The sequence below is a fragment of the Heloderma suspectum genome, chromosome 1 (genome assembly GCF_057233095.1).
Source record: "Heloderma suspectum isolate Gila_16-S chromosome 1, 16-S_ref, whole genome shotgun sequence".
Classification (NCBI taxonomy): Eukaryota; Metazoa; Chordata; class Lepidosauria; order Squamata; family Helodermatidae; genus Heloderma; species Heloderma suspectum.
The window spans coordinates 182,258,763-182,283,292 of record NC_139458.1 but is presented as its reverse complement, the minus strand read 5'-3'; positions in this window follow the sequence as shown (position 1 = coordinate 182,283,292).

The window sequence follows — 24,530 nt, the reverse complement described above, 5'->3', positions numbered from 1 at the left end:
ACATTCCTCCCTGGAAACCTTCCAGGGGTCATGTGCTAGTAGTGGGTGGGGTCAGAGCCAAAGGTGGGTGGAGTCTGAGCCAAATGTGGGTGGAGTCTGAGCCAAAGGTGGGTGGAGTCAGAGCTACCCCACACTGTCTCTTTCTCATACATACACTCACATCTCCATTCACACTTTTGTCTCTCTTTCCGCTTTTCTCCTTCCCCTTTCTCTCTCTGCTTCATTCATCCCCCACGGCACATTTTCCTCTCGCTCATCCCTACCCCCGTGCAGCAAATAGGCCTTAAAGACATCTCTGTTGGTGTCAGAGGTTCCATTAGTGTTAACATGGAGCGAATATGATTTTGGGAGGGGATTGCAATGCATGGGGAGTGGAGGGTTCACCATTCTCTCTCCCCAGCAGCACCCCCCCCCCATGTTCCCCTGGCACAGCTGGAGATTCCCCACTCTGAATCAAAGCTCCCTGAGCTTTAATTCACAACAATTAAAACCATTAAATACAAGACAATAAGATACAATATAAAATGTAAAAGTTTAAAACTACAGTATTAAAATCACAACCAAAGAGAACTCAGCTGCAATGCAAAGATTTAAAATATAATACCACTTTAAAAACAAAAACGGAGAGACTAAAATGCCTGGGAAAATAAGAAGGTCTTCACCAGGCACTAAAAGGTAAAGGTGTCCCCAACCAGCCATGTCCGACTCTAGGGTGCGGTGCTCATCCCTGTTTCTAAGCCGAAGAGCCAGCGCTGTCCGAAGATGCTTCCGTGGTCATGTGGCCGGCATGACTGAACACCGAGGTGCACGGAACGCTGTTACCTTTCCTGCCGAGGCGGTACCTATTTATCTACTTGCAATTTCTTGCTTTCGAACTGCTAGGTTGGCAGGAGCTGGGACTGAAGACGGGAGCTCACTCCGTCACGCGGCACTCGGGTCTCGAACTGCTGACCTGCCGACCTTCCAGTCTGCAGTTCAGCGTCTTAACCACTAAGCCACTGCGGCCAAACTCACCCCTGTCCACATCATGTGCCGTGTGCCAAACCCCTGCCAGCCGCTTGACCCTGCTTGCTGCATGCAGTGAGCTGCCAGGCAGTCTGTGGGCAGCTGGTGATCAGCGTGTGGTGCCCCACCCCTCTGCCGAGCTGCCGTTCTACACAAATTGGTGGCTCGGCCTTTTTTGTAAAGGCTGCTTTTACGTAAATGGGGGCTGTAAAGAGGCCCAGTTATGCAACATTACGGGCATAAATGGTCTAAACAGACCACTTACGCCTGTAATGTTGCATAAATGGGCCTCTTTCTGGCCACCATTTACATAGAATCGGCCTTTACGGAAAAGGCCGAGCCACCATTTTGCACAGAATGGCTCCTCTGCTGAGTAGCGGGGCCTACTGTGCTTGCCCAACTTGGCGTGTGCTAGGTCAGGCAAATGTAACAGTCTGCAGGCTCCAGTCCAGGGGGGCCAGCTGGCAGTAATCTGCCGAGCTCGAGCCCCCAACTGGACTCCGTTGTCATCCCTACCTGGCGTCAAAAAGAGCACAGCGTAAGCACCAAGTGAAACTCTCTGGGAAGTTCATTCCACAACTGGGGTGCCACAACAGAAAAGGCCCTCTTTGTAGTAGCTACCTTCCTCACTTCTTTTGGTGGGGTTCCCAGAGAAGGACCACTGAAGTTGATCTTAGGGTCTGGGCAGGTGTATATGGGAAGAGACAGTCCTTCAGGTAACCTGGCTCCAAGCCATTTAGGCCTTTGAATGCTAATACTAGCACTTTGAATGCTAGTCCCAAACATGGACTTGCAGCCAGTGCAGCTGGAAAGGTCCTGGCATAATATGATGACATTAGCCAATCCCTGTTAACAATCTCACTGCCCTGTTTACCAGATAAAGTTTCTGGACCATTTTCAAAGGCATGTTATGTTATGTGTACATAAAACATAATCCAGATGAGAGGTTATCAGAGCACGGATAACTGTAGGTAGGCTATCTCTGTTGAGATAAAGATATATATCAGCCTAAGCTGATAAAAGCTGCTCCATGCCACCAAGTCCACCTGTACCTCTAGTTACAATGCTGGATCCAAGAGCACCCCCAAGCTATGAATGTGATCCTTTAGGGGCAATGAAACCCCCTCCATAACAGGTTGAACATCACTTAGCCAGGCAGATGAACCACCCACTGACAGTACCTCCATCTTGTCTGGATTGAGTCTCAGCTTATTGGCCATCATCCAGTCCATTAACACACCCAGGCACTGGTTCAGAACGCCCACTACCTCACCTGGGTTTGATGAAAAGGAGAGATGGAGCTGGGTGTCATCCTCATATTGGTGATGTTTTAGTCCATATCTCTAGATAACCTCCCTCTGTGGTTTCATGTAGATGTTGAACAGCAAGGAGGATAAAATAGAGCCCTGTGGCACCCCATACCATAACTGCAAAGGGAAAGAGCAATAATCCTCCAGTACCACATTCTGGCCCCTTCATGGATCACTGCCTTGTTGTGGCGAACGGGCTTGCATAACTCAGTGAAGCCATAAGCTATGCCGTGCAGGGCCACCCAAGATGGACAGGTCATGGCGGAGAGTTCTGACAAAATGTGGTCCACTGGAGAAGGAAATGGCAACCCACTCCAGTATTCTTGCCAAGAAAACCCCATGGAACGTATCACAAGGCTAAAAGACGCCGGAAGATGAGCCCCTCAGGTCGGAAGGTGTCCAATATACTACTGGGGAAGAGCAGAGGGAATTTCCAAGTAGCGCCAGAAAGAGTGAAGCGGCTCGGCCAAAGCCGAAAGGACACTCAGCTGTGGATGTGTCTGGTGGTGAAAAGAAAATCCGATGCTGTAAAGAACAATATTGTTTAGGAACCTGGAATGTAAGATCAATGAATCAAGGTAAGCTGGAGGTGGTCAAACATGAGATGGCAAGATTGAACATCGACATCTTGGGAATCAGCGAACTAAAATGGACAGGCATGGGCGAATTTAATTCAGGTGACCATCATATCTACTACTGTGGGCAAGAATCCCTTAGAAGAAATGGAGTAGCACTCATAGTCAACAAAAGGGTGGGAAAAGCAGTACTGGGGTACAATATCAAAAATGATAGAATGATATCAGTACAAATCCAAGGCAAATCATCCAACATCACAGTAATTCAAGCCTATGCCCCAACCACTGAGGCTGAAGAAGCTGAGGTTGATTGGTTCTATGAAGACCTACAACACCTTCTGGAACTAACACCAAAAAAAGATGTCCTCCTCATCATAGGGGATTGGAATGCTAAAGTAGGAAGTCAAGAAATCACTGGGATAACAGGCAAGCATGGCCTTGGTGGACAAAATGAAGCAGGACAAAGGCTAATAGAGTTTTGCCAAGAGAACACGTTGAACATAGCAAACACTCTTTTCCAACAGCACAAGAGGTGACTCTACACATGGACATCGCCAGATGGTCAATATCGAAATCAGATTGATTATGTACTTTGCAGCCAAAGATAAGATGGAGAAGCTCTATACAGTCAGTAAAAACAAGACCTGGAGCTGACTGTGGCTCAGATCATGAGCTTCTTCTTGCAAAATTTCGGCTTAAATTGAAGAACGTCGGGAAAACCACTAAACCATTCAGGTATGACCTCAATCATATCCCTTATGAATATGCAGTGGAGGTGATGAATAGATTTCAGGGATTAGACCTGATACACAGAGTGCCTGAGGAACTATGGATGGAGGTCCGTAACATTGTTCAGGAGGCAGCAACTCAATCCATCCCAAAGAAAAAGAAATGCAAGAAAGCCAAGTGGCTGTCTGAGGAGGCTTTACAAGTAGCTGAGGAAAGAAGGGAAGCGAAAAGCAAGGGAGAAAGGGGAAGATATATCCAACTGAATGCAGAGTTCCAGAGAATAGAAAGGAGAGACAAGAAGGCCTTCTTAAATGAACAATGCAAAGAAATCGAGGAAAACAACAGAATGGGAAAGACAAGAGATCTTTTCAAGAAAATTGGAGATATCAAGGGAACGTTTTGTGCAAAGACGGGCATGATAAAGGACAAAGAAGGCAGGGACCTCACAGAAGCAGATGAGATTAAGAAGAGGTGGAAAGAATACACAGAAGAACTATACAGGAAAGATCTGAATGTCCCTGATAGCCATGACAGTGCGGTCATTGAACTTGAGCCAGACATCCTAGAGAGTGAAGTCAAGTGGGCCTTAGGAAGCATTACTAACAACAAAGCTAGCGGAGATGACAGTATTCCAGCTGACCTATTTAAAATCCTAAAAGATGATGCTGTTAAAGTGCTGTACTCCATATGCCAACAAATGTGGAACACTCAACAGTGGCCACAAGACTGGAAAAGGTCAGTTTACATTCCAATTCCAAAGAAGGGCAACGCCAAAGAGTGTTCAAACTACCGCACAATTGCGCACATTTCACATGCTAGCAAGGTGATGCTCAAAATCCTACAAGCTAGGCTTCAGCAGTATGCGAACCGAGAACTACCGGAAGTACAAGCTGGGTTTCGAAGAGGCAGAGGACTAGAGATCAAATCGCCAATGTTCGCTGGATCATGGAGAAAGCAAGAGAATTCCAGAATAATGTCTATTTCTGCTTCATTGACTACGCTAAAGCCTTTGATTGTGTGGTTCACAACAAACTGTGGCAAATTCTTAGAGAGATGGGAATACCAGACCACCTTACCTGTCTCCTGAAAACCTGTATGAGGGTCAAGAAGCAACAGTAAGAACTGGACATGGAACAACCGACTGGTTCAAAATTGGGAAAGGAGTACAACAAGACTGTATATTGTCGCCCTGCTTATTTAATTTATATGCAGAGTACATCATGAGAAATGCCGGATTGGATGAATCACAGGTTGGAATTAAGTTTGCCAGGAGAATTATCAACAACCTCAGATACACAGATGATACCACCCTAAAGGCAGAAAGCGAAGAGGATCTCAAGAGCCTCTTGTCGAGGGTGAAAGTGGAGAGTGCATAAGCTGGTTTGAAACTCAACATTAACAAAACTCAGATCATGGCATCCGTCCCCATCACTTCCTGGCATATAGAAGGGGAAGAAATGGAAGCAGTAACAGTTTTTATTTTCTTGGGCTCCAAGATCACTGCAGACAGTGACTGTAGCCATGAAATTAAAAGACGCTTGCTCCTTGGGGGGAAAGCTATGGCACACCTAGACAGCACACCTAGTAAGAAGCAGAGACATCACCTTGCCGACAAGGGTTCGTATAATCAAAGCTATGGTTTTCCCAGTAGTAACATATGGCTGTGAGAGCTGGACTATAAGGAAGGCTGAGCGCCAAAGAATTGACGCTTGCAAACTGTGTTGCTGGAGAAGACTCTTATGAGTCCCCTGGACTGCAAGGATGTCAAATCAGTCCATCCTAAAGGAAATCAACCCTGACTGCTCATTGGAAGGATAGATACTGAAGTTGAAGCTCAAATATTTTGGCCACCTAATGTGAAGAAAAAACTCTCTGGAAAAGACCCTGATGCTGGGAAAGACTGAAGGCAAAAGGAGAAGGTGACGGCAGAGGATGAGATGGCTAGATAGCATCACCGATGCAGTGAATATGGACTTGAGCACACTCCGGGAGAGAGCACAGGACAGGAAGGCCTGGCATGCTATGGTCCATGGGGTTACGAAGAGTTGGACACGACTTAACGACTTAACGACTGAACAACAACAACCACATTCTGGAATTGGCCATCCAGGTAGGAGCGGAAACACTGTACCTCCAGCTCCCAACCCACATAGCCTATAGAGAAGGATGCCTTGGTGGATGATATCAAAAGCTGCTGAGAGGTCCAAGAGAATCAACAGGGTCACGCTGCTGCTGATCCTCTCCTGGCAAAGGTCATCCCACAGGGCAACCAAGGTAGTTTCTGTTCCAAAACCAAGCCTGAAGCCTGATTGAAATGGCTCTAGATCATCCGTTTCATGGTTCTCTTATGTCTGATGTCTACTATAATCAAGCAATAGGGGATTCACCTTGTTGGGAGATTTTCTCTCACTCTTTCTATCCCAGAAGCTGTTGTGTCAATTGATCCTGGGGTATGGGGGAAAGAAAGAAGAGAAATAATGGTGGAAGAAACAAAGTTACACTATCCATAAAAAGCAAACTGCTCCATCCTATTTTTAGCAGGCTAAGCAACTTGAATGAAACCTGGTATCTTGCCATGCTGCTAGTCATTATGCTGGGATGAGGATAGAAAGATTCCAGGACAAACAGGTTGGAGTCATCAGTCTCCACCAGGCCTTATCGATATCAGTACACTTGCTCTTTGAGACTAAGGGTGCAATCCTATGCATAAGTCCTACAACTCCCAGGATCCTGCAGCCAGCCATGCTGTCTAGGGGATGCTGGGAGTTGTAGGATTTATTTTTGTCTAAACATGCATAGGATTGCGCCCTAAATGTCTTTAGAAGGCCACTCGTACCACCATTATGTCTTCATAGGATCATGTGTGGGAGCCATTCCAATAGGTGAATGAGATGATGCCCTTTTCCCACCCAGGAGGAGAGTCACCTGCTGCAGCTCGCTGCAACATGTGGGCAAGAATCTTTGCAGAGAACTTTGCTCATGTTCAGTCTACTCTGAAGGCTGCTGTCAAAAACAAAGCCAACACCCAAAGTATTATTGGGTGGTAAAGTTGCTAATTATGTTGCTATTGTTTTAGAATGGATTTTTATGTGATGGGGTTGTATTTGATATTTTATTGGTTTACAAATTTTGTTAACCACAAGTTTGTTAATTTGGCTGATGGGTAGTATTAAAAAATCTGTCACAAATAAATACATAAATTATATTATTGGCATCATGACTGTAAAATGTACAGAGTTCAGTCTCATAGTCTCTCTACAGGCTGATTTGAAGGAACAAAGGACTAGTTAAGAAGCGTTAAGTGCTTTATAAATATGTAAACAGTCCCTTTCAGGATAAAAGCTCCAAGCTCCCTCTTCTTCTCTAGTATAATTAAATTCAGTGGGATCTTTGAGTGTAGGATAAAGCAATAATCGTGGCAAGGCAGTTATGGTACCTCAAGCTTCTGGAGTGGATCTGTTTTTGATATAGAGTTTGACCTACCAAACTTAAGAGAGAATACCTACAGGCCAACATCTCTCAACAAGCCAAAACACAAGAAGGCAACTCCCACTCATCCGCACAATCTTACAATTACTTCCAACTGTGAAGGCACGTTTGCAAATAAAGGCAACCATAAAGAGCACATAACTTACTGATGTTAAAACAGTAGACTTAAATGCTTAAGCACAAGGCATATGAATTGTGCATAAACATTAGAGCAGAGGTGGGCAACCTGTGGCCCTCTAGATGTTCTAGCCTACAAGTCTGATCAACTTTGCCAGTATAGCCAATGGTGAGGGATCATGGGAGCTGTAGGTCAAATTATCTGGAGCATACCAGGTTGGGAAAGCCTAGTGGTTAGGGATGTACGAAACTCACTTACCTTTTCACGGAATCTTTCGTGGTGGTGGGGGGAGGCGATCCGGGAGCATCCCTCCCTCCAGAATCCTCGATGGGGGGGGAGGCGATCCGGTCCTCCCCCCCGGAATCCTCAACGGCTGGCTCCACTCCGTGGCCAGGCCGTGGAGCAGCCAGCCAGGGCCATCCGCAGCCGGATTTCCAGCTGCGGACAGGCTGCTGCGGACGCAAATGGTGGCCGCTGTAGTGGCCGCCATTTGTGTTCAGCCAGGCAGCCGTGATAGGCTACATAAGAATTTACGTAGCCTATCACGGCTAACACTCCCCCCCAAAACCCAGCATATGCAAATGGCAGTGGCTACGGCGGCCGCCATTTGCGTTCCCTATTTTTCGCCGATTTATCTTATGTAAATATTTACGTAAGATAAAACGGTGAAAAAAAGGGGAATGTAAATAGCATAGTAGGTGCTATTTGCGTTCCTTTATTTTTTGGCATTCTAGCCTACGTAAATATTTCGCCGCCATTTGCGTATGCTGGGGTTTTTTTTGGGGGGGTAGCCGTGATAGGCTACGTAAATTCTTACGTAGCCTATCACGGCTGCAAGGACGGTAATGGCGGCGGCAGCAGCCTGGCCGCGGCTGGCCAGGAGACCAGCCACCAGAGCCACCGCTAGACCGCCGGAACAGCTGCCGCCGCCACATCCGCCACATCCACCCCAGGTAAGTGCAGTAAGTAAGGGGGGGGGCAGAAGGCCGTTCCGCCACGGATTCCGGGGGGGCGGATTCTTAAGAATTCACGTAGCCTATCATGGCTAACGCCCCCCCCAAAACCCAGCGTACGCAAATGGTGGCGAAATATTTACGTAGGCTAGAACGGCGAAAAATAAAGGAACGCAAATAGCGCCCACTACGCTGGAATCCGTGGCGGAATTCTCTGTCATCCCTACTAGTGGTTTAACTATATCAGCTGTGTGCTCTTTAGGAACATTGCTACATGAGGCTGTTAATTGACTAATAATCCATGGTATCTACTTCTGGTTTTGTTGCAGAATTGAGATCAGAACACTTCATGAAAAGCATTTCCTGTTTTCCCACTACATAACCTCTAGGTGGCACTGTGGTATAGTGGAATAGCACAAGAGGAAATCACACTTTCTTTCGCTTTCACTATTAAATGCTGTATTTTTCCCTTCTCTAAAAAAAACTTGCAGAAAGTGCTGGTTAGACACAGAAGTGAAACTGGAGGGTCATGTTGTCATCTAAAGAACCCATAAATACCATGAATAGGGAATGATGAGAGCACGATAAATGCCTCATGTAGAAAAGCCCTAGCACTTTATGGTTGTCTTTGGATGGCAACTTAATACAGGCAGTTTGTTTGTTCACTGTCTTCAACATGTCTGTTTGATGTCAGTAGGCATTATAAAACATGTGAAACTACTTCTGCTTTAGTGTTGATGTCTAAAATAAGGCTTGGTGACAAAGTTTTGAATATATAAAAAGTGAATTATTGTGGTAAAGGCTGATGATACCTACTAGAAAAAAAGATAGAAATCCCCCTGTAAAATTACTGAAAATAAATAAAAATAAGTTAACTAATTGCTCAATGAAATTCTATTGCTTTACCAGTTTGATGGGAGGAAATGAGTATCACAAAGGATACACATTTAGGCTGCAGTCTTATACACACTTGAGAGTAAATCCCATTGAATTCAGTGGGGATGTCATGACTCCCTTGGGGAATTCCTCATCAGAGGACAAGCTTGAACCTTAAAAGCCAGATATCTCCAGGGAACAGGTTGCCTCAGAGGACCCGGACACTTCCCAAGATGGTCCTGGGTCCTCAGGCGTGATTCCTTCAGATCTGCCTCCAGTGGAGACCTCAGTTTCTGAGGCAAAGGGACACTGTGAATCACTACCTTGGCCCCAAGAATGCTGCTGCCTTAAGATTCAGGCTACGTTCGTGGCCAGGGGAAGAAGTGCCCACTGGCTAAATTGGGCTCATAAGTAAAAGGTTCCTCATGATTTGGGTCCTCATCATGAGGAGGACTTTTTTACAGAAGCCTCTGATAGATGCCGCTGAGTCTTGGGTGGAGCTCTGGAAGCTCCAGCATATAAACTCTCAGCGGTAATAATACTTTAGGTCAGCTCCTAGTGCCTTTAGCCCCGGACCTTGCTTTGGGGCTGTTCCTCTGTGCTGCTGACGTTTGGACTCCTGCTATATTCTGCTCTTTGGACTGTGTTTGTATTGGACTGTTTACCTGTGTGTGTGTTTACCATGCCCTAGATACACCCTTGTCTTAGACTTCTCCTTTTTGACTGTTAATATTGTGCTCTTGACCTTTGCCTGTCTGACTTCTACTTTGACCTGCCCTTTTGCTGGACTGATAAAACTGTGCTTGACCTTTTGCCTGTCTGCTGTTTTGCTATTGGATTTGCCCCATAGGTGGTCCCAGGGCTGAGCCTGACCCTTCCATAGCAAGATAGGGAGTTACTTCTGAGCGGCCATGTCTAGGATTGCACTACAAAGCTGTAGTTCTATACACGCTTACTTGGGATTAAGCACTGAACTCAGTGGTGCTTCCTTCTTCTGAGTAGACATTCACATGACTGTACTCTTAATGTAACGTACAAATATACATAGGCATAGCTGGAAGCACTGGCACAGATGAGTTTGCCTATCCCTGCTTTTTGCCAGTAGAACAACTGAGGATCTCGTTGGGTTTGATCCAGATTTAGTCATACCTGGAGTAGATGCAGGGCCGATCTACATTGTGCCCACCATCGCAATGAATTCGGTGTCCCGTTGGGTTAAATGCTCTCGCATTAAAATGTGATTATTCACACTCACCCATTTTCCCCATTGCAGTGCTTCATCGAATGCGCAAGCTCGGTTCACACTCAAGCGCTGTGCTGTTTTCCTGCGCGCACTTGTCTGATCTTGGATGCTAAGTGGGGTCGGTCCCGGTCAGTCCTTGGATGGGAGAGCGCCTGGGAACCAGGCTTCCTGCACTGAGCAGGGGGTTGTTGTATCCCTTCAAATGATACTAAGTTTTACCCCCTCCTATCCCCTGCTCCAGATGTTTGTTTTTTAAAAATTAAGGCATTATCCTCGCAGAATTGGGGCTTCTCCGCAATGTTTTTTTTCCTAATTGAGGCATGATCTTCGAAGCTTTGAAGTTGTGAAGCTTCACAACTTCGAAGCTTCGAAGATCATGCCTCAATTAGGAAAAAAACATTGTGGAGAAGCCCTGATTCTGCGAGGACAATGCCTTAATTAAAAAACAACAACATCCAGAGCGGAGGATAGGAGGGGGTAAAACTTAATCTCATTTGAAGGGATACAACAACCCCCTGCTCAGTGCAGGAAGCCTGGTTCCCAGGCACTCTCCCATCCAAGCACTGACCGGGACCGACCCCACTTAACTTCCGAGAGCAGACAAGCGTGCACACATCCAGCCCTTTGCTTGTTGCTGAGGAAATGGGGGCTGCTGAGGAAGCTATGCGATCAGTAGCTGGAAGAAGACATGGGGGCCATCAAGAGCTGTGATTGGTCAGGAGGGAAATACAAACACCGCTGCATATGGACAGGCGGGGGAGGGGACTACAGCTGGAGATGGTAGCGAAGGTGGAAAATCAGAGCACATTAAGGGGAAATACCGGGATATTAGGGTATTGAAAGTGGGAGCATGGAAGTGGGAAATTCCAGTTCCAATTTGAGGCGGCTACTGCGTAGTGTGAAAGGTGGGCGGTGAAACCTCATTGGAAGCGAAAAAAGGCAGTAAGTGTAGATCCAGCCACAGTAAAAACAATAGAACTTAAGCTAGTTATAACTAACTTCAGTTCCATTGATTTCAATGGGTCTACTCTGACTAATTCTGGATCCAACACATCGATTTGATTAGCTGGGGCCTAGCTACATGAGGCATTAATCCCAGGTTTAAACAAGCATGCTCAGCCAGGCTGCATTTATTTACTCATTGTAATCTGGTTTGAGCCCCTGCTGTGATTCCTATCTGAAAACTTCCTCTCATGCCCCAAACATGCTGTTTACTGCAAACAGCACCTTTAGGGGGAAATAGCAGCCTAGTAGTGGGCAATTTTCTAGGGATGTACGAAACTCACTTACCTTTTCGCGGAATTTTTCATGGTGGGGGGGAGGTGCTCTGTCCCTCCCCCCGGAATCCTCGACGGGGGGGGGAGGCGATCCGGTCCTCCCCCCCGGAATCCTGCCTGGCCAGCTCTGCTCTGCGGCGGCTCCGCGGAGCAGCCGGCCAGGGCCATCCACAGCCGGAGTTCTGGCCGTAGACGGGCTGCTGCGGACGCAAATGGCGGCCACCTTAGCGGCTGCCGTTTGCGTCCAGCCAGGCTGCCATGATAGGCTACATAAGTATTTACATAGCCTATCACAGCAACCCCCCCCAAAAAAACAGCGTACGCAACTGGCGGCGGCTACGGCGGCTGCCATTTGCGTTCCCAATTTTTTGCCGTTTTAGCCTACGTAAATATTTATGTAGGCTATTACGGTGAAAAAAAGGGGAATGCAAATAGCATAGTGGGCGCTATTGCGTTCCTTTTTTTACCTGCTGTAATAGCTTACGTAAATATTTACGTAGGCTAAAATGGCGGGAAGAAAAGGAACGCAAATAGCGCCCACAACACTATTTGTGTTCCCCCTTTTTTTTCTCACCATAATAGCCTACATAAATATTTACATAGACTAAAACGGCAAAAAATAGGGAACGCAAATGGCGGCCGCCGTAGCCACCGCCATTTGCGTACGCTGGGATTTTTTTGCTTGGCTTGCTGTGATAGGCTATGTAAATGCTTACGTAGCGTATCACGGCAAAGACCAGGATGTAAATGGTGGCTGCGGCAGCCGGTCAAAAGACTGGCTGCCGCCGCCGCTGTCCAGAACATCCGCCCCAGGTAAGCTTCGTCCCAGGGGGAATTCATGGGGGGGGGGAGGGCAGGCTGTTCTGCCATGGATTTCGGGGGACCGAATGCCAGTGTATTCGGCCTCACTGAAATCCGTGGCAGAATTCTCCGCCATCCCTACAATTTTCATGCAAAAACCAGCACAAGTCCCCAATGGATTGGGAGCACATCCCACATTGGGGCCCCACAGTTTTGTAGCTAGGCTGAGCATGCTTGTTGAAATATGCAGCTGATGTCACTTGTAGTTTGGCCCTGCCTAGTCAAATGTTTATGTGTGAAGGTAAACAGAATGTTAATAGTTCTGTTTTAATTGGAAACCCTGTTACTTGCTCAAATTTCAGAGCCTTTAAAAATGAGCTCAACCTTTGTTTCCCACATTGTGATGTAGATGGATATATAAATTTTTTAAAAAGCAGTAGTATCCCTTGAATTAAAGAGACATCCATCTTCTTGTATTTCCCATAAGAAAACATTTGCCCTATTGAGAAACTGATCTGGATATGCCATAAAATGTTCTTGCGCTCATAAATCCAACATGGCAAAATTGGTTTGCTTTTTAAACCATTCAATTTATGGCTTCTTGGCATGGGTAATAAATCACACCTATGTGTGTGTTTTGGGAGTAGGAAGATGGTTGTTTTTAGGCCATTCTGTTTGACCATGCACAGGTTCAATAACCATCTTCTGGTGGAAGTAAGAGGAATTTTCTCCTGCGCTCATATACTTAATTTTTAATTGTTTCAATCACTTTGTGTTCAGTGGAGTCTGCTTACAAATTGCTGGCTTAACATGGGCAGCTACTTATGCTAGCCATAAGCTATGTGTCAGGGAAAACAATGCAGAAAGCCATGTCAGCACTACAGGTCAACTCGATTCTAGCTCATGCTCAGTTGGTTTGCATTTCAGATAGCACATTTGTCACCTGCTTCATTCAGTACTCTCGCACCGAACATGTGTCCCACATTGGCATGCACTCGGTTGTGGTTTCTGTTATCATTATCGGTGCTGTGCCATCTAGCTGTGGCATCTTACAGAGTGACAGAGGAACCACTGTAAGCTCCTTGGGATCAAGGACCTATCTATCTAAAATGGACATTGGGAAAACAGAACTGGCATAGCTACCAAAGTAGCAACTGGACATAATGAGAAGCAGCCTGATGTTCAATGATCCTAAGTCTTTGTAGCTTAATTTGGAATCTCACCGAGTTTTATCAGTGCTCCCAGGAAGTGGTGCCACTTTGATCGGCTGCTTAAATACCTTAGGGCCATTGACTCAGGACTTGCATTCACCAGCAGTCAAGGTAGCAGAATCTAACTGTGACGGGCCATTGGGGTCATTTAGGGCGCAATCCTATCGAGATAGGCAGCTGCCTCCGAACTTGGAGGCGACCGCCTATCCAAAGCAGGGCAGGAGAAACGTGGAGGAGACCATTCCCTCCACGCTTCTCCTGCCCTGCATTTTTGGCTAGATTAAGGCTGTCTAGCTGTGGGAACATGGAGCGGGGAAGGAGGCTGCTGTACGACACATAGGATGTGTTGTAGATGCAGTTCCACCCTGCCCACCCCAGAATACCCCCAGCCACACCCCTTTCGGCCGCTCCATGTTCCTCTTGCGAGTGCAGAGGATGGGGCTGCCTCTGAGGCAGCACAGAAATGGGGGAGGTCAGTTCCTGGAAAATAACAAATCTTATGGCTGTCTAGCCGCCATAGGATTGCTCCCTTATGAACTTTTAGGAAACCGCATGTGCAAAACTGCATATTGAACACATATGTTCCCCACCTACACACACACAGAAATGCCATACGTGGTGGCTGAGTAGACAATAATGCCACATAGGGTGGCCAGGTCCACAACTATTAAAGATGGGGGAACTCATTTTTACTTGGCCACCCGAATACTGCAGGATCTTTCTGTTAGTGCATTCAGCTCAAACACCAGTAGCATTCTGAAGTGACTAGTGAGCAAAGCAACAGGAAGTGACCATGAATTACATAGTTAGTTGTGTGTCGTTTGAAGGCATCCTTCCTTTACTCTTAAACTGTTTGCCTATAATTTAATTGCATGAAGTTCTGACGTTTCTTTCCACTTTTTTCAGTGAGTAATTTTCTCCTTACAGATGGTTCTCCTTATAGATGGTTCTATAAACCTATTCTTCATGCAGCCACGCATCCAGTTGTCACTTCTTTCCCCCCCAGCTAATATAAGCTCCAGTTGTTTTCCATTGTGTTTGAAAATGTGAATGTTATGTTAATCCATCAACAATTTCAGGCACTATTGCACAGTTCCAATGATCTAGAGATAAGACCTAATCAGAAACGTTCCAAATGGCATTGGTGCCAGACTGCTCAACATGGCTTGCTATAGCCTTTACAATTATGGACAGTTCTGAGATGTTGCCCTGAAGGACCTGCAGCATTGCATAAAACACAATAATATAAACATCTTGATATTTTGTGCAGTCAAACAGAATAGGCAAATGAGAACTGGAGAAGGAAACATCATACCCCTCCTCTTCTTCAGTTTGAGAGATTCAGTCCTTCAGTCCTTTTCAGTATTATTCGATGCTTTTAAAATGATTCACTTATCAATATATTTTGAAATGGAGGGCTTTCCCATTGTCTCCAGATGCAGCACAATTGAATACTCATGTTTACTTACTGAAGAGCATTTCACCGGGAAGGAAAATGCATAACATTAGTGTGGGCTTTGTGGAAATTTGCCTCTCTGGTATGTGAAAGGCACTCAAAAGAAGGGCCTCATTTCAATAGCACTGGGGAGGGGACAGGCACACACACACACACACACACACATCCATAAGCTCTTCAGACAAATATAGAATTTTTATTTGCCGGTGTCATCTTTGTTTCATAAGCACACCAGTTCAGTACGTTTCTGTTTGAGCCTTAATTTTCCCAATACTTGCAAAGATTATCCCCCCCCCCCAGTTATGTGGAACTTTCTTTCTGCTTTCTTTGGCCTTCGTCAACAAACAGCAGTGTAAAAACCACACAAAACAGGAAGGTTGTTTCAATGCAACCACAGTAGCTCATCATGTTTTGCAGAAAGGTCCTGGTGTTAGTGCAGGTAGGGACAGGTAGGCTGCTCACTCCAGCACTGGGGCTATTCCCTCACTGTATCGTTAACACAGAACCGGCCATAGCTTTGCTGGAAAAATGCCCCTTTTCCTGCCCCTGGTTGCACAGCTGTGTGCTTATGCTTACAAGCAGGACCGGCAACAAAATCTTGCAGGTATCCTTCCTCCTAGCAGGAGTGCTCCTGTTCAGGGGTCCTGCCAGCCACCCATGATCTTTTCCAGGACACTGAAGTTATAAGAAACTCAAGCAGAGCATTCCACTTGCCCTCCCCAGTTTCCCATTTTTCTTTTTCAGCTGATAACTCAATATTCTATAACTACAGGATGTTTAGGGAATGATTTTTTTTGCTGCCTTAGGAGTTGTATTTTTTTTTTTTAAATACTTCTGCAAGCCATGGGATTCCCTTGAGCATATTCATACCTCTCCCTTGTTTCTCAGTGCCCCTGTTTGGCTCTGTGTCAAGACCCACCGTCCGAGTTTGCTGCTTGAAAGGGTGGTTTTCTCTCTGCCCTGAGCAACTTGGAGCAAGGGTAATGTACACATCCCCCCCTGTTTTTAAGCATCACAACAACCCTGTGAAGTAGGCTAAGCTGAGAAAGAGTGACTTGCCCCAGATCAGCCAATAAAATCTTATGGCTGAGTGGGCATTTAAACCTGAGTCTCTCCAGTCTAACTCCAACTCTGTAGCGAGTATACTCACTGGCTCCCTGTTGTTATGGAAGGCTCATTTGTAGCCTGCCAAATGCAAGGCATGTTCAGAACAGAGCTGGTAGCATCCTCTTGTGACATGATATTCTGAGGGCTCGGAGTCATTTCACTGGGGCAAATCTCAAGCTGAGCTCATGCTATCCAAGACTTCACAGGCGAAAACAGAGCACATTTGTAACATCCCCATTCTCACACCCAGGACCACCGGGTGCAATCTCGGCCCCATTGTACATTATTGAAGGTACTTCTCCACCTGCTGTATAAATGCATTGACTTAAAAGCAAAGCAGGTGTCTGTTCTTTTGGTTAAAATATGAGAATAGTGAACAGAGAACATTGTCAACAGTTCAAAAATGAACCTCAGCAGTCATCGCATGTGAAATGGCAAGCTATGGGCAACAAGGCACCTTAATGTTCATGCACATACATTTATTTCCTCACTCATAGAATCATATGATTGGAAGGGGCCTACAAGACCATCGAGTCCAACCCCCTGCTCAATGCAGGAAGCCTGATTCTCAGGTGGTCTCCCATCCAAGTACTAACCAGGGCTGGCCCTGCTTAGCTTCTGAGATCAGGCACATCCAGGCCTGACACACGTAGAAGACACCTCCATCCACCTTTGGTCTTCAGAGGTTTAACCAGAGGTTTCTGGAGATCCAGAAGAAAGGAAATTCAAACCTGAAGAATGGGAACACCAGCAACTCATGGTAATCAACTGTTAAAAAAGAATGGCTGAAATTGCCCACAGAGTAAAAAATAAATAAATAAGGGCAGTGATTTGCCAGAGACAAGTAGCAGAGAATTGGGGCTGCACCTGTTAATAGGGATGGCAGAGAATTCCGCCACGGATCTCGGTGAGGCCAAATGCCAGTGCATTCGGCCCCCTGAAATCTGTGGCGGAATGGCCTGCCCCCCCCGCCCCCCCACAGATCCCCCCTGGGACGAGACTTACCTGGGGCGGATCTTCCGGGCGGTGGCGGCAGCGGTGGCGGCGGCGGCTGGTCTTCCGACCGGCTGACGCCACTGCCATTTGCAGTCTTGTTAAAAAAAAAATTAAAATGACATGATAGGCTACGTAAAGATTTACGTAGCCTATCATGGCTGGGTTTAAAACAAAAAACAAAAAACCGCGTATGCAAATGGCGGCAGCTACAGCCGCTGCCATTGCATTCCTTATTTTTGGCCGTCTTAGTCTACATAAATATTTACGTAGACTAAGACGGCGAAAATAAGGGGAACGCAAATAGCGTAGCAGATGCTATTTGCGTTCCCCCTTATTTTCGCTGTCTTAGTCTACGTAAATATTTACGTAGACTAAGACAGCCAAAATAAGGAACGCAAATGGCGGCGGCCATAGCCGCTGCCATTTGCGTACGCGTGTTTTTTTGTTTTGTTTTTAAGCCAGTTTTTTTTTTAAGCCATAGTCCTTACTTTACATAGTAAAGATTATGTAAGCCTTTACATAGCCTATCATGGCTGACTACAGGGACGCAAACGGCGGCAGCTACGGCCGCCGCCATTTGTGTCCCTGCTAGCCAGCAGCCGGATGTCCAGCTGCTGGAGGAGCCGGCTGGTGGCTCTGCGGAATCCCCGCGGAGTGGAGCGGAGCCGGCCGGCCAGGATTCTGGGGGGAGGGACAGAGCGCCTCCTCCCCCCAGCGGAACCCGGCGGAGCCAGGTAAGGGGACTTTCGTACATCCCTACCTGTTAAGCAGGGACAGCTGGAGCACAGTGTTCATTCAGTGAAGTGATGTAGGTTTTTAAACAATTGTAGAAGGGTGGTTTAGCTTTGGTAGTGTATCCTACTGTATGGGCCTGTGGAACTCAAAGAATGCACAATACATAACTGGGTTTACAAGAGCTCAGAAAAAAACACCTGAGGGTTCTTTTATTGCATATACGTAATTTTATCATGTATGCGCGCATGTCCCCCCCCCACACACATATATGCTTGACATAAAGGAAAACTTCTGGATCTAGAGACTCAGAAAGCCTAGTCCATATGGCCTTAATCTGGAGGACTATTCATAAGTTTTATACCACTTATACCTCTGTATTTTTCTCCTTAGGAATTTTCATTTCCCAGCTTTCCAAACTGCCACTCTTGGTATCCATGTAACATCACAGCTACTGATGAAGGTACAAGCTGAAATGTTTAGCTCTAAATATATTTTAAATTACTCTGTTGTTAGCCTATCATATACTGTATATATTCATATGTATGTATGTATATGCGTGTGTGAATGCACACACATGAACACAGTAATTTTGCAAGATTGATTGAACTCCGGTGTTTCCTAGTATGTCCATCAGCAACACAACATCCTCAGCCATATGAACTCCAAAACCTGCTGATGTCTGTAGGAGACTTTCAATATACACCACACCTTCTTATCCACAGGATTTATGTGTTTACATCTTCCCTATTGTTTCAGTAAATGGACTAGTCAATGAGCTGGATAGATCTGGCAAAATGGTTAGGCCTGTGTGCTAAAAGGAAATCTGTGAGTCATACCTTGTAGGCAATTGATTTTTAAATTTTAAAACTTTAACCATGCAAGCTTATGCATGTCTATTCAGAAGTAAGACTCATTGAGTTCAACGGGCCTTACACTCAGGTAAGTATGTATAGGATCGAAGCCTTGCTTTCCTCTTAGGCTGGACCTCAGCACACTGGCTCAGACTCTGTTGCACAAGATGGACAGCTATAAGCCACATTGTCAGACAAAAGTGTCTGTATAAGCAGTTGTTCTGAAGTGCTGATTCTGTTGTTTGATTTGGGATTATACATGCTGTTGCAAGCCATCTGTTTCCCTATGTAAACGTCCTTGAGAGGATAGATTTCTACAGATAATGCCTCATAAATGCAAGTAGTATTTGAGAGATCAGAATTAGCTGAGACATATGCCACTGAAATGATCTGTCTTAAAATAGAGGACTGCTTACACTGTGACATCCATGCCCAAACTGAAGAAAGAAGTTTTACTTTCATTGTTGCTGATTTAGAACCCTGCTGCTTGGCTTGCTGGCTCAACAATGCCATGAGACTGAGAGAGCATTTTTCAGTGAGTACATGAAAAGCCCTACTGCTAGCTATTCAAGTTGCGGCTCTCTTCGGGATCTTCCTTCACCCGATGCCTGATAATAGAAGCGATAAGGATTTTTCCTGTTATCAGGGCAGTACCTCTTGTAACTGTGGTGCCAACAAGAGTCAGAGGGCAGGTGCAAAGTTACACTTGTGTAACAATCCTGTACACTTTTGAAATCAGATGGATTTATGTCCATATCATCATTGTTTCCTAATAAAGGTTGCTACAAAGATGGGTTGGCAGCGTGGGGACAAGCCAGTAGGCACCACCAGCCCAATACATTTTACTGACTGGGGCAAAAGACAAAATGTCCCCCTCCCCCCAATTCCATATACAGAAGCCTATCTGACTGGCGGTTGAATCTTACTTCAATGAATCACTCTGCCAAATGGTAGGGCCAGTAGGTAGAGAGGTGAAGGTTCCATTGTCCTCCAAAATAGCTGCAGTTGGTGCTGCAGTGCTGCCTTCAGTTCCTTTTAGGCACCAGCCTGGATGCTTTTGCCCAAGCTGGCTCCTGGAATGAAGTGAGAGTTCATCCAAGAACATGCCCTATAATGTTCTACTCCAGGGGAGGGCAATACGTGGCCCATATTTTAGCGGAGTTTGATAAAGTGTTTGGAAAAGGGCCATCTAGATATATCCTGATAGTACCCTGATATATCACAGGGTTGCCACTTTTTGTTAACCACACACTTTAAAGACCACCATTCAGTAATTATAGATAATAGATAACATTTGTTGTTGTTGTTCAGTCGTTCAGTTGTGTCCGACTCTTCGTGACCCCATGGACCATAGCACGCCAGGCCTTCCTGTCCTGCGCTCTCTCCCGGAGCGTGCTCAAGTTCATATTCATTGCATCCGTGATGCTATCTAGCCATCTCATCCTCTGCCGTCCCCTTCTCCTTTTGCCTTCAGTCTTACCCAGCATCAGGGTCTTTTCCAGGGAGTTTTCTCTTCGCATTAGGTGGCCAAAATATTGGAGCTTCAGCTTCATTATCTGTCCTTCCAATGAGCAGTCAGGGTTGATTTTCTTTAGGATGGACTGATTTGACCTCCTTGCGGTCCAGGGGACTCGTAAGAGTCTTCTCCAGCACCACAGTTCGAAAGCATCAATTCTTCGGCGCTCAGCCTTCCTTATAGTTCAGCTCTCACAGCCATACATTACTACTGGGAAAACCATAGCTTTGATTAGACGGACCTTTGTCGGCAAGGTGATGTCTCTGCTTCTTATTATGCAGTCTAGGTTTGCCATAGCATTACAACAGGGAAAAATAAGTATATTGGAGAACTGATGTTTTATTGGGCAGGGTCCAAAGAACCATGAAACTAGTCCCTTAATCCTGGAACCTTTAGACTTGTTTTCCCCAATTAGGGTAGTCAGCAGCAGAAGAGAACAGGGGTCTTGCGCCTTTAATAGTTGTATAGAAGAGGGAATTCCTTCTACACAGCTATTAAAGGTGCAGCAGGTGCATCTGGCCATCCTATCCCCAATCAATCTTCATTCCTCCATGGTGAATTAACCAGATGGGGTGTGTCCGAAAAGCAGTTTGTATGGGATCATGGAAGTTTGCTCTTAGGGATGGATTGTTGTTCAGTCATTAAGTCGTGTCTGACTCTTTGTGACCTCATGGACCACAGCATGCCAGGCCCTTCTGTCCTCCGCTCTCTCCCGGAGTGTGTCAGGTTCATATTCATTGCATCGGTGATGCTATCTAGCCATCTCATCCTCTGCCGTCCCCTTCTCCTTTGGCCTTCAATCTTTCCCAGCATCAGGGTCTTTTCCAGGGAGTTTTCTCTCCCAAAATATTCAGCTTCAGCTTCAGTATCTGTCCTTCCAATGAGCACTCAGGGTTGATTTCCTTTAGGATTGACTGATTTGACCTCCTTGCAGTCCAGGGGACTCTGTGTAGAGTCTTCTCCAGCACCACAGTTCGAACGCATCAATTCTTCGGCGCTCAGCCTTCCTTATAGTCCAGCTCTCACAGACATATGTTGCTACTGGGAAAACCATAGCTTTGATTAGACGGACCTTTGTCAGCAAGGTGATGTCTCTGCTTCTTACTAGGTGTGCTGTCTAGGTGTGCCATAGCTTTCCTCCCAAGGAGCAAGCGTCTTTTAATTTCATGGCTACAGTCACCGTCTGTGGTGATCTTGGAGCCCAAGAAAGTAAAATCTGTCACTGCTTCCATTTCTTCCCCTTCTATATGCCAGGAAGTGATGGGGCCAGATGCCATGATCGAGTTTTTTTAATGTTGAGTTTCAAACCAGCTTTTGCACTCTCCACTTTCACCCTCAACAAGAGGCTCTTTAGATCCTCTTCGCTTTCTGCCTTTAGGGTGGTATCGTCTGTGTATCTGAGGTTGTTGATAATTCTCCCGGCAATCTTAATTCCGACCTGTGATTCATCCAACCCGGCATTTCTCATGATGTACTCTGCATATAAATTAAATAAGCAGGGCGACAATATACAGTCTTGTTGTACTCCTTTCCCAATTTTGAACCAATCAGTTGTTCCATGTCCGGTTCTTGCTGTTGCTTCTTGACCTTCGTACAGGTTTCTCAGGAGACAGATAAGGTGGTCTGGTACTCCCATCTCTTTAAGAATTTGCCATACTTTGTTGTGAACAACACAATCAAAGGCTTTAGCGTAGTCAATGAAGCAGAAAAAGAGGTTTTTCTGGAATTCTCTTGCTTTCTCCCTGATCCAGTGAATGTTGGCGATTTGATCTCTAGTTCCTCTGCCTCTTCGAAACCCCACTTGTACTTCCGGTAGTTCTCGGTTCACATACTGCTGAAGCCTAGCTTGTAGGATTTTGAGCATAACCTTCCTGGCATGTGAAATAAGCGCAATTGTGCAGTAGTTTAAACACTTCTTGGCATTGCCCTTCTTTGGAATTGGAATGTAAACTGACCTTTTCCAGTCTTGTGGCCACTGTTGAGTGTTCCAAATTTGTTGGCATATTGAGTGCAGCTAGGGATGGCACAGAATTCCTCCACATATCTCGGGGAGGCCAAATGCCAGTGCATTCGGCCCCCCGAAATCTGTGGCAGAACGGCCTGCCCCCCCGCCCCCCTGCGGATCCCCCCGGGACGAGACTTACCTGGGGCGGATCTTCCGGGCGGCGTCTGCAGCGTCAGCGTCTGCGGCGGCTGGTCTTCTGACCGGCTGCCGCTGCCGCCATTTGCAGGTTTGTTTGTTTTTTTACACCCACGTTTTTACGTAGCCTAAAAGGTCTGGGTAAAAACAAAAAACAAAAAAGGCGTACGCAAATGGCGGCGGCTACGGCCGCCGCTATTTGCATTCCTTATTTAGGGCCATCTTAGTCTACGTAAATAATTACGTATACTAAGACGGCGAAAATAAGGGGAACACAAATAGCGTCCACTATGCTATTTGCATTCCCCTTATTTTCGCTGTCTTAGTCTACGTAAATATTTACGTAGATTAAGACGTCAAAAATAAGGAACGCAAACGCAGTTCCCCCCCCCCCCAGAGCCCTCTGAAGCCAGAAATCCGGCTGCAGACGGCTCTGGCCTGGCTGGGCCTGGCCGGCTGCAGAGCCGGCCAAGGAGGATTCCGGGGGGGGGGAGGAACGAAGCGCCTCCCCCCCGTCCAGGATTCTGGGGGAGGGACGGAGTGCCTCCCCCCCATTCAGGATTCCGGGGGGAGGGACGGAGCGCCTCCCCCCCCACCATCAGCATAATCTGTGAACAGGTAAGTGATTTTCGTACATCCCTAAGTGCAGCACTTTAACAGCATCATCTTTTAGGATTTTAAATAGCTCAGCTGGAATACTGTCATCTCCGCTAGCTTTGTTGTTAGTAATGCTTCCTAAGGCCCACTTGACTTCACTCTCTAGGATGTCCGGCTCAAGTTCAGTGACCGCACTATCATGGCTATCAGGGACATTCAGATCTTTCCTGTATAGTTCTTCTGTGTATTCTTTCCACCTCTTCTTAATCTCATCTGCTTCTGTGAGGTCCCTGCCTTCTTTGTCCTTTATCATGCCCATCTTTGCCCAAAACATTCCCTTGATATCTCCGATTTTCTTGAAAAGATCTCTAGACTTTCCCATTCTGTTGTTTTCCTCGATTTCTTTGCATTGTTCATTTAAGAAGGCCTTCTTGTCTCTCCTTGCTATTCTCTGGAACTCTGCATTCAGTTGGATATATCTTCCCCTTTCTCCCTTGCTTTTCACTTCCCTTCTTTCCTCAGCTACTTGTAAAGCCTCCTCAGACAGCCACTTGGCTTTCTTGCATTTCTTTTTCTTTGGGATGGATTGAGTTGCTGCCTCCTGAACAATGTTATGGACCTCCGTCCATAGTTCCTCAGGCACTCTGTGTATCAGGTCTAATCCCTGAAATCTATTCCTCACCTCCACTGTATATTCATCAGGGATATGATTGAGGTCATACCTGAATGGTTTAGTGGTTTTCCCGACGTTCTTCAATTTCAGCCGAAATTTTGCAAGAAGAAGCTCATGATCTGAGCCACAGTCAGCTCCAGGTCTTGTTTTTACTGACTGTATAGAGCTTCTCCATCTTTGGCTGCAAAGTACATAATCAATCTGATTTTGATATTGACCATCTGGTGATGTCCATGTGTAGAGTCACCTCTTGTGCTGTTGGAAAAGCGTGTTTGCTATGATCAGCGTGTTCTCTTGGCAAAACTCTATGAGCCTTTGTCCTGCTTCATTTTGTCCACCAAGGCCATGCTTGCCTGTTATCCCGGTGTTTTCTTGACTTCCTACTTTAGCATTCCAATCCCCTATGATGAAGAGGACATCTTTTTTTGGTGTTAGTTCTAGAAGGTGTTGTAGGTCTTCATAGAACCAATCAACCTCAGCTTCTTCGGCCTCACTGGTTGGGGCATAGGCTTGAATTACTGTGATGTTGAATGGTTTGGCTTGGATTCGTACTGAGATCATTCTATCGTTTTTGAGATTGTACTGGATGTTGTAGAATTTCTCCACGAATCTCCGGGAGGCCGAATGCCAACACATTCGGCCCCCCCCCAAAATTGGTGGGGAAATTCTCTGCTCCCCCCCCCCGGGATGGGACTTACCTCGTGCGAATGTCCCTCTCGGCAGCGGGTCCCGGGGGCAGTTCGGCGGCAGCAGCCAGTCTTCTGACCGGCTGCCGCCGCCACCATTTCCAAGTAAAGTAAAGTAAAAAAAAAAAAAGTGACAGGCTACGTAACGAGTTACGTAGCCTATCACTTTTTTTGTTTAACATAAAT